This window comes from Phalacrocorax aristotelis, chromosome 6, assembly GCF_949628215.1.
Source record: "Phalacrocorax aristotelis chromosome 6, bGulAri2.1, whole genome shotgun sequence".
In the NCBI taxonomy this organism is placed as follows: domain Eukaryota; kingdom Metazoa; phylum Chordata; class Aves; order Suliformes; family Phalacrocoracidae; genus Phalacrocorax; species Phalacrocorax aristotelis.
This window is the reverse complement of record NC_134281.1, coordinates 1,415,151-1,433,004: the sequence shown is the minus strand read 5'-3', so window position 1 is coordinate 1,433,004 and position 17,854 is coordinate 1,415,151. Positions and strand designations below refer to the sequence as shown.

General features: G+C 43.7%; 1 long non-coding RNA gene across 1 annotated transcript in view; it reads right to left on the bottom strand.

Annotated features, from left to right (window-relative positions):
* The window catches only part of LOC142058309 (uncharacterized), a 68,636-nt gene extending 54,294 nt beyond the window's left edge, over window positions 1–14,342 (bottom strand). The window contains exons 1-3 of the long non-coding RNA XR_012660900.1: window positions 14,202–14,342; window positions 2,712–3,106; window positions 2,103–2,288 (exon numbers count right to left, since the gene is read on the bottom strand). This is a non-coding gene — a long non-coding RNA (uncharacterized LOC142058309). The remainder of the gene's footprint in view (window positions 1–2,102; window positions 2,289–2,711; window positions 3,107–14,201) is intronic.
* Between the last annotated feature and the right edge of the window lie 3,512 nt (window positions 14,343–17,854).

Sequence of the window (17,854 nt, the reverse complement as noted above, 5' to 3'; positions counted from 1 at the left end):
AGAGCCCTCCGAGTGTTGCACAAACACGGCCAGCAGATGTGCTCTGGTCATCTCAGCCAGGTTATGAAAGAAGCAGTACCCTGAATCGTACATTTGATGAAACTTTGCAGAACAACAGGCTTTAACACATTTCCTAGTCTTCTCTTCCAAAGCAAAACGGGAGTAGACTTTCTGCAGAATCTCCAGTATTACAGGTGTAGCTATCCAAACAAATATACAACACTGTTGCAACACCTGTCTAAACACTGATAAAGGTTCATTTAATGCAATGTTTATTTTCCTTGTTACAGAGATATCCATTTGAAATACACTTAGAACATCAAACAAAGCACAGACAATAGAAAACAAAGACAAATCACCATATGAAGTACCCAAATCATCTCAGTCTACTTCCTGCACCAAAGGTTGGCAGTAGAGATAGAAGTATCTTAAATTAAACCCCAACAGATTTTGTTGCTACAGGTGACAAAAAGGAAAAGACAACGAAACCTACAGCTACGGGAGGTTCATTCCGTCAGAGGTTGCTGACGGTGTGGTGTGTGTCATTGGCCTGCCTCAGCCCCAGTGCTCAATATACCATTGTCAAAATTTGTTGTGGTTACTTGAAGTGAAACAAACGCATTAAAACATGCTGCCATGTTATGTTAACAGATTTGAAGTCGGATAGTGTCATTCCATTCCATCGCATTGCATCTTAAACTGATGTAATACTGTGTGATACAACATGCCAAATCAGTAAACAAAGGACAACAAGCCTGTCTACCTGATGTTAAGTTAGTTTTCAAATTAAGATCATCATATATAAAAGGAAACACTTTCCCTCTTCACCAACTGTTGGAGAGTGTTTTTCTGTATGCCTGGGCAAGGTATTGCCCTAGCATTTGCAGTTCTCATGACCTTCTAAGTATATGTTCCTATAGCAGCCCTGTAAGGCAAGTAGAGTCATTGCCCATTTCACAGAGAAGAGGTTAAGCAACAAAGAAAGCCTGGAGGATACATCCAAAGTCAAACAAAAGCCTTTGCGAATATTGTTTTCCCAGCCTCTGGCCAAGTCTTTAACCACAGGACAATCCTGTATTAAGTCTCAAGATTGCAAAAATCACAAGCGACTGTAGGAAATAATTTACTCAGAAGAATGAAAGCATGAAGGATGCAAGAGTTGCTTTATTGCACGCGGCCCCGTTGCGCACACATGTCCCTGGCCTCATGAGCAGCCAACGCCACCCTTCCCACCTGAGCCTGGCAGCTGCACTCTCAGCGGGAGAGGAGGTAGCCAGCAACATGGGCAGAGACCACCAGATGCTGGAGACTGTTTAGGGAAGGTATAGCATAGACTTCTTCCATAACTATACCCTTCTTTAGGAATATGGTACTAGACACTGTCCGTAAAAAAAATAAACCAGAAAGAGGACTGCAGACAAATAGAGAGCCCTTTGGCTTGATCCAACACAACTACCACTATGATCCAGAGAAAGAGTTTCAGAAGACAGTCATTAAGTCTAACGACAGAGAGTAATTTACACCTGGAAGTGCAGACAGCGGCATACTTGGTAAAACATGAGTGTCACAGTGACAGTAAATTAATGCCGGTAAAAGAGATACTAGAAGCTTGGTAATAAACCACTGGTGCTCACTGACCCTGGTCCTCTGGCACCATCTGGGCAATCTGCATCAGGGACCTCCTCCCAGCCCACGCAGCCAGCACAGCCACAGCAGAAGGCTGCGGTTCAAGATCTACAAGGGCCCAAACTCAATCCCAACTGACAGTGATCCTCCCAAGGTGTTTGAGCACACAGGTTTTCCCAGAGGGGTAGTGAACAAGGAAACAGATAATTGCCAAATCCTCTTCCCTGGTGTTCCAAGAGCACAGCAGAGATGCTCTGAAAACTCACTGGAAAACCCAGAGTGGGATACACTCCCTCCTGGAAAGAAGCTTTTGCGCTGTATTTGAACATCCCCCTATCCCTGACTCTGTATTACACAGACCTGGCAGGTGTCTGAGGTGAAGCAGAGGACGGAGTTGACAGACACCACTACGATCAGGCTGAAGGCTGCTGTACCTTCCTCTGATTACAGGAGGCCTATGTGTGGTGTACACTCACCTCTGACTCCTACAGTGCAGAGCTGAGTGGTAGCGCAGCAGTATTTTGACAGACTGATCCGCTGCTTGTAGACAAGAACATTATAAGTAGTACAGGCACGGTCCCACCGAGTGTGGGAATCGATCCCAGTCTCCTTTTCTTTTACCCCTTCACTTCTAGCTGCCAGTTTTCTTCCATTTCTGTTTTCTGTGGAGAAAGTCAGAGGAGTTAAATCAGTATGCAGGATACAGAGACAAAGGCCAATCACCATAATTCTCACCAGAAGCCAGGTAGGGAGACTTAGAGCCTAACAACGACATAAAAAACAGATTAAAAAGAAAAGCACTCTCCCTCAACTGGAAGAATGCCATGCTGCAGAAGGCCAAAACAAGTGCTTGAAACTGCATTTCATATCCATGGGTGGCTGTTATCTCAAAACAGTGTTTTGAGAACAGAAAAGCTTCTCCTCAAATTATTAAACTGATTCCAGGTGAGCTCCTTCTGGCAGACCCCTGAGAAGCTGTTAGACCCCACAGCAAGTCTAGCGCCTCAGATGCGAGAGGAGAAAGACCAGCACTCTCCACCCCTGCTGCGAGCAGGCCTTGCACACCAGCAGCTACTGGCACTTACCTCACTGCATGCCAAACTCGGGTTGAAAAATCAAAATCCAACCCCTCAGCCGCTTGGAAGCAAAAGCAGGAAAACAGAGGGAAGAGACATTCAGGCAAGAACTTGAGCTGCTGGGAAATCATCAGTCTGCCTTGAACTCTCCGAGCAAAATAGTTTCTCCAACTCAAGGACATGCGTGGTGACTGCTGTCGGATGGCTCTGACGGTTGAGGCACCAAACCTTGGCACACGTGAAGATTGGCAGCTTGAAGCCGTTGACTTGATAAGCTTCAGTAAGGAGAACATCGCATGTTTCAAAGCCAAAAGGCACCTCTAAGGCAAGTCGAGTCCCGCTGTTCCGTTTTCATTTGGACTGGAGCTTTAGTCTGGCCTCATCCAGCGACTTGTGATCAGCATCTTTAAAATTCAATTAGAAGCAAAGATAAAGCTGTAAGATAAGTACAGACATACTCAAAGCTGCTGTCTTTTCTATTTGCTTTTTTTTTAGCTAACAGTTAGGTCACTGCAGAGTCAGACTGCTTAAATAGGTCTTAAATCTTGCAGGCCTTTGGAGACTTTAGGTCACACGAGAACGACTGTAGTACACAAAGTTTTGGCAGTTTATGTCTGTTGGGGTTTCTTTTACAGAAAATTATACGAGATTCTCTTTTACAGTTCAACTAATTAACACAACTTCCTTCGGGTGTCCTCTGGACATGGAGAAGTAGAGGAAATCAGAAGGGTCCTGTTATCTTTTAAATGCCTTGCAAAATCTCTAAGACTCCTTTTACTTTCATCACTGTCTTCCTAACTGCTTTGGTTCCAGGCCAAGGCAGCAATTAAGCACACGCTGCTATTTAAAAGCATAGGAATAACCTGACTGAAACTAACCAAAACAAGTAATGCAGTAACTATAAAAGCAGAGTTGTCTCTTGTACACAGCTACATTTCATCTCAGGGCAGAGAAACTGATTCTCATTTCTTACAGATCAAATAGCTTCAAACTCTGGAAAAGTCTGAAGTCTAGATCTAGGAATGAACAGCAAGTGGAGATTTCTTCTTGGTTTCTGTGGAAGAAATTATCTCAGATTTGTTCGTAAAACCAGCTAAACCCACAACTCAGGCTTTTCTGTTGGAAGACTTCTTTGCAAACACAGATACTCTAGTCTAAGGACAAGCACTATTCTGTGTTGGGTGGCCATGACAATCCATTAAATGAAGCAACTATGTCTGCAATTTTATTAGCTGTTCTGAGGCAGACATGATGATCTGAGGCTAGAAGATTTATACAGACAGTATATTTTATTAGATCAACTGCTGGAGCTGGGGGAAAAAAAACACCCAAACAACAGACAAGCTCTCAGACACACAAGCCATGAAGACAGCTGTCCCCATTACAGCAGTCAGTCTAATAAAGTACATTACCTCTTACTATAAACCTTCCTTCTCTGTAATTTTAGTCATTGCTAATGCAAAAACTTTTAAAGTGACTCGTGCTTTTTGGGTTTTTTTAATTTTCTTATTTTCTTGTTGACCACAAGAGGAGTTACACCCCTGCTACAGAAGAACCCCAGTAGACAGGAGGCTTCTGGAGCACATCGGTCACTTAAACCTGGCACGGGTGCTAGCACTCACTGTTCCCATTGTCACTGCTGCCTCCAGCTGCATCAGCGGGAGGATGCCATTGCCTCTGGGGTGGAGTGATTAGCACAAGGCTGCTCTTATTCCTGTGACTCCCCGCAGCTCAGTCTTTGCCACCAAAAAAACAGGTAAATATCCTATTGATTTCAAGACAGCTACACCCAAGTTTCCCTCTCAATGCAATTCCTGAATTTCTTGTTTGTTCCTTCCCATACAGGTATTGCCAAGACACTTTGCCTTAGCACGTAGCACAATAACCTCTCCGCTGATGAAGGATGTGTATCTTGCTCAGCTGTGTCGAAGGTTCACTTAAAAATACCCTCTGTGACCTTGATGCAGATTTAATCTGTCATTGTACGCTCAGTTTAGCTCCAGTCTTGCCATTTTGCAGTCCTGTCCTAAAAAAGTCAACTAGATATCTTTTCATTCACTTGCAACATATTGAGTGACCTTGGCAATAGTCTAATCTATCTTGGCAGATTCAAGATAGAGAAAACAAGCAATAGACACAGACCTGCTGGTTTCTGCTATTGATCAGCGCCTTGAGTGAAAGCTCATTATGAGCAGAAGGAACGTGTCAGGTACAAGTTCTCCTACAGAGCAGCAGCCAGATGAAGAAACTCCCAACCAAAGAAAGGGTGGCTGTGCTATTGCTTGGGGGGGGGAGGTATGGCCGTGGGAAGGCAGAAAAGGGCAAGGCGAGAAAGAAGGAGCAGAGGGCACTTCACGTCTGGTGAAGCTGTGCATCAGGAGCTCCCAGGAAAGTAAACTGTGAGTTTACTTCGCTAAAAAATTACAAAATGTTTATTTTCAAGTTAGCAAGGTTACATTGTCAAACTTTACAACAAAAGAGGCCAAACTCTTAAGAAAAAAACGTTACTTAATGTATATATACACTAAGATGTGTATATACACTAAGTGTATATATATACACTAAGATGTGTATATACACTAAGATAATACTACGAGAAATATACACACACTAAGCAATATACTATTAAGAGTGTTCCTTCTGCTACTCATAGAAACTCAAATAGACAACCTAAAAGTACAAGAACCGTCAGATGAACTCCTGCTATTTTACTGGCAATCAGTGTGTAACGCAGAAACTTATTGATATGATTGTTTGAATAGTGCTGCCTCGCCTCAAGACAGGTCTTTTTTTAACTCAAGACAATTACTCTGTACTATCTGCCAAAGCACATCTACCGTGACCTAGTGCGTCTCCTCCGGCCTCCCCAGAGCGCAAGCTGGCAATCATGCCAGGCTGTTTGGCACTTTTATTATCCTCTTTCCTCAGATTGCCTTTGTGCCCCAGGATGAACAAAGACAGAGGAGACTGCTTGCCTGTCTCTGTATTTTATGGGGGGAAACATAATCAACACTCCTCTCGCAAGATGCCCCAAACAAAACACCACTCGGTCACTGGGAGAGACAGCGCCAAAGCCTCACCCGTCGCTAGGACTTTATCTGGGCACCAAGAGGAGCATTTGCTCCTGGGAGGGAGCTGCTCTCAGGGTAAGAGCCAGCAGGGGCTCCTGGATTCTGGGGTCTCAGATCTCCTGCTCACAGCAGGAGGCAGTTCAGATGACCAGCACTGCAGTCTGAGCTCTTCCCTTGGCTTCAGCCTTGGAGTTAACGGCCACGCTCATGTTTCTCACTGGCACTGAACTCTGTTTTGTCTTAGGATTTTGTAAGAAAATACAACCGTGCTTCCTCTTACTGCAGGGTGGCTTATCCTCCAACCTCCACAGGGCAAACCCGTGTCAAAACTTCATGTAAGGATCAGATGGTAAGCTGAGCTTGATGAAAAGGAAAATTTCCAGCATGCAGCTGAGAACAGGAACGCAGGACACTGAAGGATGTGGACTGCTTACAGACCTCCCACCAGGCGAAAACACGATGGGGGTGGGGAGGGGGGAACAGACAACGGAGTAATCAAAACCAGCCAGGGGTAGGCACACACAGGGAGGGGGAATGACAGCACAGGACAAACCCTGCACAGGAAGTCTGATTTCTTTCACAATCCTCAGTGTTAGAAGTCTAACCCTAGCTCATTTTATTCTGCCTGCGTGGTCTCCTTTAAAGGGTCTGTTAGGTCAAAGGCAGACTTGGTTGTCCTTCCTTTAAAAAAAAAAAGGCAAAAAAACCTCTAGATAAAAATTAGGCAGAGCAAGACATCAAAAGGAGAAAAATCACGTAGCAGAACTCTGGGGAGAGATATCAAGGAAGTGAGTGAGCAGTCATGTACTGTGTGTGCAGCTGATCTACCCCAGTAAATGTCAGCTTCACTAAAGGTCACCGGCTGTATTGATTCCTCAACACTTTAACGTAGGTGATTCTGTACAGCAACTCTTTTCATGATGGATCAGACAGTCGAACAATTTAGCATACTGATGGAGGGAGGGCAGAGGGACAGAGAGCAAAATACATGCTATTTAACTTGCTGCTAATATGTATGGATGGAAATGACATCAAATCATAAACGTTCACCTGTGGTGGAACAAAGTGCATTACAGACTCACAGTGCAATCAAACAAGTACCTTCTCTAACATGTTTGTATATAGATATACAAATAGGATTACCTCCATCCTTGCAGATTTTCAAACCCAGACTGGATAACGCCCAGAGCTACCCAGCCTGATCTCATAGGTGACCCTGATTTGAGCAGGGCATTAGATGACAGACATCCCGAGGTCCTCTTCGACCCAAATTATCCTGTGATCCATGAAGTTAAGGCACATGCCGTAAGGGTACGTGTATGGATATGCATGGGAGGAAAGCATGATGGGTCATATCCTAATTTCTGTACCAGTAGTGAAAATCTCACTAAAAACATAACCTCAAATGCAATGCAAGATTTTAGAGGTTGTCTTTGAGGTTAAAGAAATCACATGGGGAAGATTCTCAGCCATTTTAATATTTAAAGTAACACACTGTGATTTTTAAAAGATTTGGACATCCACAATTTGCTGGGCCAGCTACAGAATTCACATAACTTACAGAGCACAGGAGAAACCGGTAACGATCAAAATGCCTTCCTCTGGTCTAGCTCTATGAAATCAGCCCAGCCTACATCGCTTCCATTGTACCTTTAAACCTGTCAAAATGCAACTTTGCAATAAATACAAATTCAGAGCTGGAGAAGCCAATTGGGATTACAGTGGAGGCCAGGATCCAAAGTGTCAGTGATCTTCTACGCCATGATGGCCATCATCACCATAAAAAAATACTTTGCTGTGGAAAGGTCTCACCGTCATTCAATACAACAGGAGTTTTTCAGAGCAATGTAAAGTTTTTCAGCCTTTACAGCTCTTCACTGCCTGCCAGTTTAGTAGCTGAAGTCAACCAATACAACCACTTTTGAAAACCACACACCTTTTACCTCCCCATCAACAGCAGGTAATAAAACAGGTCCCAGTAAGTGTGTTAGAAAAACAGCAATAAATACAGATCATTAAGAACCTGCTAGACCTGCTAGTCTCCTCAGAGATCAACACTATAACAGCAATTATCTGTGGACATTAGTATTTTCACAGATTAGCAGTGATTTCAAGCTTTACAGGTTAAAAAAAGCGAGTCACCGAATTATTCTTTGTAGTTGCAATTTTTTACTTCCATTTGTCTAGAAAAAGACCGACTGACAAATCTAATTACTGAGCTACATTAGCTGGAAAGCAAACACACACATGTAAGCGTCTATTTTGTATTTTAGGTGCCAACTTCACAGCTGTCACCAGAGACACCCGTATTTGGAATGGGTACTATCCTCCATACGAAATTAATTACCTCGCTGTTGGCTTTTATGCCCCTTTGAGACTGAAAGTCTCAGCTGCACAACTTCCAAAATGAGCAGCGGTTTGAATGTGCACATACATTTCCCCATACAATATACACGAAAGGGGGAGTGTTTACCACTAAGATAAGCTTGGCACTTAAGCTTAAAGCACAAGCCTTTAAGTCTTCAGCAGACAAATTCTGAAAATGGCTTATTTTCAAACAAATATTTGCTAGTACATATTTGAGAGGTATGTAAAGGCACAAGAGTATAGGATGATGTGGCATTATATGGGACAGATCTCTGTCTGGTATAAACTACCACATCTAAATGACTTCCTTCAACTGAATATGTGAAAGAAAAATGGCATTGCTAATTCTGCTGGACACTGGAATTGGTATCAAAGAGGATCTGAGTTCAGTCCTTTACCTGGCACCAGCCACATGACCTTCAGCAAACGGGAAGAAATAGCTCCACACCTTCTCCTCTGTGGAGGATTTTGTTTAGCACAGATCCAGCAGAGAAAGAAATCTCCCCTCCAGCAGGATGCTCTGTATTTCCACCACCCACACATACCTGCATGTGTCACTCTTCATCCTTTCAGTATTTATTTACTGTAGGTATCCATGGGCCAGGCAGAAGTGCTCATCAGCACTGATACCACCAGAAGACAGATCGGGCCTTTTTGTCTTAATCCTACACATAAGTAAAAAACATCTAACTAGTTCATTGCCACTTGATCCTTGGCAAGAGTCAGTAAGTGATCGAGAGAAGCAGTCATAGTAAAATAGCCCATGGTATTTCATGCAAGCCATTTGCAGTTCATTGCAAACTAGTTAATTATAATGGGGCCTAATGCTAATGGTGTGAGCAATATAAAAGATTAGGAAATAAACATTTGATTGGTGTATTTGTGTTTATATTGAATTAACAATTTTCTACTGATTAATACTTTCACAGGCTATCCTTACCCAAAATATAAAGAAGAAACAGCCACAGAGACCAGGCAACTAAGGGTTTGTTTTCTATTGATTTTTGCATTTAAGCTACCCATTGCACAGCTACAGCATAAGCGAGCGAAACTGGATGAATGGCTTATTTATTAAATGATCAGGTGTACCAGAGGAATACTTTGATGAGCTGCTGGGCAATGGCACATTTCCTGGCTTGGGCCAATTTACAGCATTTCATTTCTGTGGGGTTTTTGGGTTAGGAATTTAAAATCACTCTGTTACAAAAGAGGAAGCGCTCTTATTAAAAAAAAAAAAAAACCAAAGTCTGGAAATGAATGCTTCATTTAATAACTTTTAGTAGCCTCAGCAGCAAAAGCACCCTACAGTTTTGTTGATCTCTTTCTGTACTCTCAAGTCTTACTTTACGTCCTTCTTCTAAAGCATCACTACTGCATAGCCAATGAATAATTTAAAACCCCTAAACCAAATAGGGCCCTGTCTCCAGACCTGTGAGTAGGTACGCAGCAATACAGTGTAGCTGCAGGAATATGGACATAAAGCAGCGTCCTCAGATACCGATAGACTCAAGCCTCTTTGACAGCTGTGCTTGAGAGACCACAGGTAATTGAATTTTCAGTAAAGGGTAGGTACCAGTGTTTGGCCTGTCTTGATTTATGCTAGAGCTCATCAAATATTTCCAGAATCAGTGACAGAGGCATAATTCAGCATCCTTAAAGCCACCTGATCAGAAGTAGAATAGGATATCTATTACTGAACAGCTAAGGAAAAGTCTCCTCAGGAGATACATTCCTTCCTGAAAATAAGTGAGACGACATTCAGTAAAATTGGATTTCTTCTTCTAGGAAGTTTTAAAACAAGAGCCAAAAAGTCTGTTTTCCTTTTCTTTCCCTGCATCTCAAGGCAGGGAGCACAGCACGGACCAGGGCTGGGCAGAGACCAGGAGACCTGCACTCAGTGTAGGGTGCCACTATCCAGCCCTCTTCCCAATTCACCTCTGAGGCTGGAAGTCTTTACAAGAGGGTTTTATTCATTTATTTTTGCTGTTGGGGCAGAGGATTGATCTTAAACTAAAATCAGTCAGTTGAAAAGGAAAGTACTTACTGCTCTACATGGAGAAGACGTGGCCAGCCCTCACCAAGACCTCCTGGTTTTTAGGAACATCGTTTGCTGTCTGACCATACTGTTCCCAAACAATACCTTCCATTATTCCAGCACAGCCTTTCAGGCCTTGATACAGCAATACAGCAAAGCACAGCCTCAGCTTTAGCTTGATTTCATTGAGAAACTCTAAGGTACCTCTGTTTCAGCAGAACTCTGAATACTCTCTACATAATGACAAAACTAGCAGGGAAAATTTATACAGTGTAGGAGGACTGAAAAAAGCAATTCTTGTGTGCCTGTTAAGAAAAGCTTCAAAAGCTTTGCTTCGAAGCAATGTGTTAATATTTTTCATAAAATATTTATAAAGTGGTACACGATATTTATAAAAGAATATAAGCATATTTTTATAGACAGCTTGGAAATCCTCAATACTGGATTTAACAGAAGAATTGAACCCCTGCTTTGGAGTACTTTGCATCCTTTTGCATAATTTCATCGACATGCTAGGGTTTTTATTAAATTTTATAGGATGATTTCAAAAAGCTTCCCAATGGTTATAAAATTATAGTAAATTTGACAGAGCTTTTTCACAACAAAGAATAGGGGCCCATCTCTTCTTATAGATCTCCTAGAAAAGGATTCATTTTATTTTCTCATAAATAAAGTTTCATCAGAACCATTTACAATTTTATACAAGTTTAAAAACTGTTCATCGAATCCCAGATATCGCCTTCAAAAAGGAAGTACTGGCAGGAAAAAAATCTACGGTCTCAGTATCCAGCTTTAATGTCTAAAGGCTGCTGAAGGAAGTGCAATGCAGTGGAGATAAGGCACGGCACACGCCACGGCGGCCGCAGCTCCCTCCTTCACCACTCACCCGGATGGCACCTACGCTGCTCTTCATCCCCTGCTACGCCCACGGCAGCCATGCTGATGCCAACTGTTTTTATATAGGCCAAGCCCGCTGCGTTTTGGGTACCACGATCGCTTCACAAGTCAGCCCTCATTGCACCCTTGGCTGGGGCAGCTCCATTCTGCACAGATCACAGCAATGGGGGTCTGCTCTTCTTAGTATGTCCTTAGCGTCCGTGAGAGGTACAGAACCGCGCATGCCACCACCCGAAACAAGGACACCAGCAGCTGTGGAAGTGCCGAGTCGCTTCAGATCTGCCACAGAAGTGTGAACACAAGGTTTAGCCCCAAAGGCTCCAACTTTTAATGTATATAGTAGGAAAGATGGCATCTTTTGGAGGCCTTGTGCAGGTGACATGTCAAATGCAATCAACAGTTCTGATAAAAGTTGCTGAGAGAAAACGACACCAGGCATTGGCTGCACAGGCAATTTCTACCCACGTGTTGGGACCAGCATAATCATAAGTCATTTATTCAAAAAATGTCATTATTATTATTATTATTATTATTATTATTATTATTATTATTGGGTTAGCACAGTGAAATTATTAAGGCTCCTCAATCTTTTATTCCTGTAGGTTATATATCCTCTCTAGAAAATAAAGGTCTATTTCCATTTGGAATCACAGATTTTTCTACTAAATAACAAAAAAGGTCAGCTTCAAAATTAAAGCAATACTTTTACTGGGTTATTCCTGTTCAGTGAATATAGCCATATTTCTTCAGCACATTAGTATTATTGGATTTCTAAATCACATTTTGGTAACTGGCAAAACACACACACAAAAAAAGAAATCCAATACCAGTAACAATACAAATATTGAATGGAACCATTTAAAATGGGTCAACACCACAAGACACAGCACGTGTGAAGGAAGCACTCTGGGTAGTTATTAATCATGTGATAGGTATTAAGAAACTGAAACATTTTAACTCACTTCCCATAAAGACTTCCTATTGGGCTTATATGCACAAAATTGTCGTATCATGATAAAAAAAAAAACAGATCTAAAATATCTTGCCTGTCCATCAGGCTGACACAGCGCAGGAGCAGCTATACTTAAGCCATGCCAGCACAACCTGTTCTTAAAACAAAAGGGAAAAAAACACACTGTCATCACCCCCAAAAATACTAGGCATAGGGAGGGATGAGGGTTCTATGAAATTCAGTGACTATCTATGCTGCTACTTAAGTCTCCTCCCACTGACAAAGTTTTTGTATTAGCTGATATAAACCTCCTTTTTGTAACATATGCTTATGTTCTGTTCTATTCCCAGGGTACATAACAAATACTTAATTACCATCACTATTGCCACACAAGTATGCACACAAACATGAGAAACAATGAATAGCTGGTTTAAATTCTGCATGTGCAATATTTAATATAAGTTGTAAACTATAAAGGACCAGGCTGTGTAATGTTTACTTGCAATATAAACTACTTGAATCTTTCAAGTCAGTAGGAACCCTGGGGATTAATATGTATGTAACATAGCACGTATTCTCCACACTGGTCTGTCAAACCACAGCCTCTATCTCATTTAAACTCACTTATTTCTGTAGTTCTGCAGATTGCCTTAAAGTGAATTACAGAAAACAGCAGATATTAGTATAATATAGCCAACACCTTTGCAGTGATGACATCTTCTTGAATGGGACCTCCCTCTAAACATCAGGTTTAATTTAGACTGCAAGCTCTCCGTGAAGATTCTGGTTTCAATCATTTCTAGAAGACACTTAGCAACAAACCCTCATTATCATCACAGTAATACCCAAGATGATCAGAGTCCCATACTGCAAAAAATTACATTCCTTCACTCAGAAACTGTTGTTTAGTTTAGTTACTAAAGACATATGGCTTGGGGAAGGTAGAGAAAGATGTTCCAGCAAAGGAAATATAATTAGTGCAATGAAGATCATCCAGCTGCCACTATGTTACGTTTAGCATTACAAAGCTGTTTTAGAAGAAGCAGAGAACAAAGTGATTAGAGAAGAACAGGCCCCAAAAACAAAACACCCACAAAAAAAAAAAACACCAAACAAAAAAAAAAAAAACAAAAAAACCAAACAACCAAAAAACCTCACTGAAGTCACGCACCGATACTGCTACTTGAATACTTCCCCGCACGTAAGAGGGAACTAAAACACAAGAGGAAAACTGAAGTCAGTTTTTACCCCGCAGTTGGAACAGCCTAGATCTTCAGAGGCATCACGAAATGTTTACCACGGGCAGGATTTGCTCACTCATCCCCACAAAAGAGGGAAGGAAGCTGGCTAAACCTTTGTAATTCAGACTGCCAGAGGAGCGGCAGGCTGCAGCGGGGCTGCGGAGCGGGGCTACGAGCAAGCCCTGTGCGGGGCTCCGCTGAAGGGCCCAAAGCTCTGCCTGCTGCTTCCCCCTTCCTAAGCGCAGCTCTAAGATGTGCTTTGTCCTCTGCCTAAGAGCATGAGGTGGTGAAAGAAGATCTTTACCATCTCCCTTCTTCATAGGAGAAAAGCACTTGTGTTTAAAGGACCGTTGTCACCCGCTAGATAATCCTGAGTACCTAAGAATTGCTACGCTGTCCTGACAAACGTACCGAGAGCTGTTGAAACACCACTGAAGTGTAACAAACCAGGTTGCTGCAGAGCAATAACAAACGCGTGTCGCCCTGGTACCCTCCAAGGCAAAGGCTGATAATGAATGGAAAGCCTACAATAACGAAAAGCCATATTTTAAAGCTAATGCCAGCTTCAAAAACGCGCACTGGGAGAGTGACCGGGTGTCGGGGAGCTACACTAGAACTCGCCCAGGCGAAGGACAAGCTTAAACAACTTTGTTTCACGAAACAGCCAAAAACCACAACAAAACGCAGGGAGAAACGGGGTAAACTGAAATCAGTCAACCCTCCGAGAGCATTTAACACACAACAGGGCCGAGCTGTCGGTCGGGGCGCTCCTACTACAGGTTTACACACAAGAATGACGGTCCTCAGTGCGCACGCGCACACACACACCCCCCACAGACACCCCCTCCCGCAGGGGAGCTCTCTCCCTCTCCCGGGGACCCCGAACGCCGGCGGCCGGGGGCTCCCTCGAGGGTATTTCCAGGAGGAATCACTCACCCAAAGGAAGGCGAGGGCGCTCAGTCCCGGGTGGTTCCTCAGGCGCCGGCCCAGCCCCGGGCAGAGGCTCCCAGCACAGCCCCCGCTCCAAGCAGGCCGCTCCAAGGGGGGCTCCGGCGGCGCGGCCCCGTTGATCCCCGGGCCGCACCTGGGCTGTGCCATCCCTGTGGGCCGAGGGGTGCCGCCTCCTCCCCCCCCCCCCCCCGAGTGGTGCCGGTGCCTGGGGCCCGGCGGAGCACAAAGGGCGCGAAAATGAGGCGCCAGGAGCCGGCGATCGCCGTGCCGAAAGCCTCCATCTCGGGGGGGCACCTGCCACACCAGGTGGTGTGGTGTGGTGTGGTGTGGTGTGGCCTGCGGGGGTTTAACAAAGAATTAAAGTTAACTCGATCAAAAAAGTCTACCACATTAATACAACAAAAGTGCTGTTTGAATCCTGTGTGCAACTCTGGAGTACCAGTGACTACAGAGGGGCCAAAAAGGACTGACTGGCCGGTTTTGGGACATGGACCTCTCCAAGTACCAACGGCTTTCTGAAACAAGTTATTCAAAACTATTCCCAGGTTTTAGACTCTGCAAAACACCAGGGGGGATGCTATCTAAACACGAGACTGCAGCGTATTTTTAACTTGTCTCAGGGTTTTCTTCCATTCTCTGGACGCTTCCAGGCAATGCTGCGATCGCATCCTCACATCAGGTCGCCCTGAGCTGTGTGATCTCCAGCGCTGGAGAACCTCAGAGCCCAGCTGGGTGCGACCCCGAGGAGCCCGGTGTAACCTCTGAGTGGGGGGATGGATCCCGGCGGCCTCCGGAGCTGCGTCCGACTGGCACCACAGCTCTAAAAAGCTTCATTTAGACAAAAATCTGTTTTTGTTTCAGAAAACAGTTCTCTGTATGGAAAACATACAACTGGTCATAAATGATCGTGCTGCATCAAAGCTATAGGTGAGAGACAAGACATACAGAGAGAAGAGAAAGAATAAATGAAGCAAGAGAGAATAAAAGAGCTTTCTAGCAGATATTTCAAAGCTATACTCTTTAAACAGCATCTCTGCACATGTACACACACGTGGACAAACATAGGGCCTGTAAATTCTTCAAGTCCCGCTGCCTGCTAGCTCATGGTGGCAGAGAAATTATTAAACAGAGCTGTAGTGATTATATCTCCATCTTGCAGCAATACTAGAGGAACTTAATTTGATACAGTCCTGGTTAATAAACAGAAAACAGATGAGATAATTTATCTCTATTTACTATAAACTCCACAGGGAAAAGAAAACCTTGTCAAATCTGTTTGTGTCTTTAATATTGCATTGAAGTCTCTAGTAACTAGTTTGTGCACTGATCCTAAGGCAGAAGAAAATTCATTCATATTTTGGCTTCTAAGAGCAATGCAAAATACTTCCTTTTCCTTCCACTTTGTTATTCTCTTTAGAGATTGCACAAAGAGCACTGAATGCCTTTGGCAGTCTGCATGCATAAGGAACGGGTTGGATGGGTGATGTCTGTAGACTGAACCTTTGGATTAATAATTTCAAACCTTTCATACCCTGCAAATCCAGAGATCAGTGCACTTCAGAGCACGCAAGACCCTTTTTAGGTCTGGAACAGAAGCTTACCATAGGTGACAGCATTAGCTACATCACCATAGTCATGCAACACATTTTATAACCCTCTTAACACTTCAGAGACATTAATTCAAAGTAGCTTTTCAAGGGTAGAAAGCACGCCCAGCATGCACACAATGCTAACTTTCTCAAATGCGTTCTGTCAAACTAAAGCCAAAAAAATAAGAAACCTCAAAATATACCCAGTGAGTCCTCGCCCGGAGGTGTCAGCCCAAGAAAGCAAACAGGTGCGTTATTTAGCCCAGTTTAGAACAGCATTTACCCACACGTGTAGCTTTTAAGCACATATGTTTAATTCTTTAAGTACTTGAAGACAGTGAGGTAATTTTGACTCCACATTATTCATCTTGCTTATGTGCTATATTCCTCCCACTACCCACATCCATCTCTGCCGTTAAATTGTCAGCTTGCTCTGGAGCAAAACAGTATTCCTACCCTATCTGCATGCAGTTAGGCACACCACGGTCCCACTATTAGTGCCTGCTAGGCACTAAAATAACAACAATTTTATGTGACAAAAGGAATAAATGTAAAAGAAACCTTTGACTCAGCTTTAGAAATGTGAGTTGGAAAACAACATTCAAATGAGAATGAGTTTGACCAATATTTTCCATCCCATATAGGCCAAAGCTGTTCTCAACCGCCGGGAAAAAGCAATCCATACCCCACCAAGCTCAACACAAAACCCCTTCCCTGTACTTTACTGGAGCACCAGCGTTGTACACTGCTCACGCCAAAGGCTTTAGAGGGGTGTATGGCAGAATTTCACCCCAGGTGAATTTGCGCATTGGATTCAACAGCAGAGCATGCTGCTCTAAGTGGGAGCCACCACTCAAGAGGTGGGAGCTGACAACCACTTCCCAAACACAAGGAATACAAGGGGCTATTTCCCCCTGGCAGCCTGAAGAGCCCCAAGCCACCCTACCAGCTGAGAAACAGACTTGTAGCTTTGTTCACTAGATCCCACGGAGCTGGATGGGGACACAGCGTGAGAGAGGCCACGTCACCCTCTTGGAATGAGGTGCAAGTATTCCACCCCACGTGGTGGGGAAGGAGTTACTACCCCAAAGGGGCTGAGGCCCAACATTCCCCAAAATAGCCCACCTTCCCTCAATTAGCACCAGCTCGGGAGAAACAAAAAACTAGTTTACAAAGATCAGAAACAAAACAAGCTGCAGGCAATAGTAACTTCTGCGGCTTGCCTTGCTCAGAGGCACTCTTCTTGCTGCGATTGATGTGTCCCCTCCGGCTTCCAAGTGGGCGTCGTACCAGGCTACTTTATGTGCATCCGTAAACTGCTATAATTCAGCACAAATTCATTCTGGGGAGGATTGGGGAAAACAATGAAATGTTAGCGTCCTTCCAAAAAAAGAAATTATCTCACCGGGTATGACAGAATTATGAAATATTTGAGCATTAGCAAGTGTTACACAATGCATCATCTGTATAAAAACACCAAACCAAGAAATATGGTACTTGAACCCTTCATCAGAGCAGTTTGGTTTTCAAGCCTACCACAAACACTCTTAGTCTTCATTCCTACGGATTCAACTTAACCTTTTGGAAATGTTACAGCTAATAATCTTCAGGAAATAATGAGACATTCCTTTTTTTTGAAGTTTCTGCACCTGACTCCTCCGGTCTCTCCCTCTCGCCTTCCCATTGCTTTCGACACTACTGATCACTCACCCCTCGTCAATCTCTCGTCTTCCCTCGGCTTCTGGATGGTGTATTAGCTTATAGTTCTTTTCAGTCATTACTCTGGTGTTTCTTCTCCTTGCTCACACTTGCCAGGAGTCTTTAAACTCACTAAACATGCTCTGCTATTAGCCAAGGAGAAAGACCCATTACCCACTCATGCGAAGCCAGCCTCAAGTTTTGCCCCAGCTCCAGGCAACAGCACACACCAGCAGCGGCAAAATCTAAGTCAGACACTAGGCTGGACCTTCTGGCAGCCACATCTTCAATCAACTGAATCTTGCACTCAGCCAGTTCAGAAGGGGCTTCCACTGCTGTGGAAGTTATCGT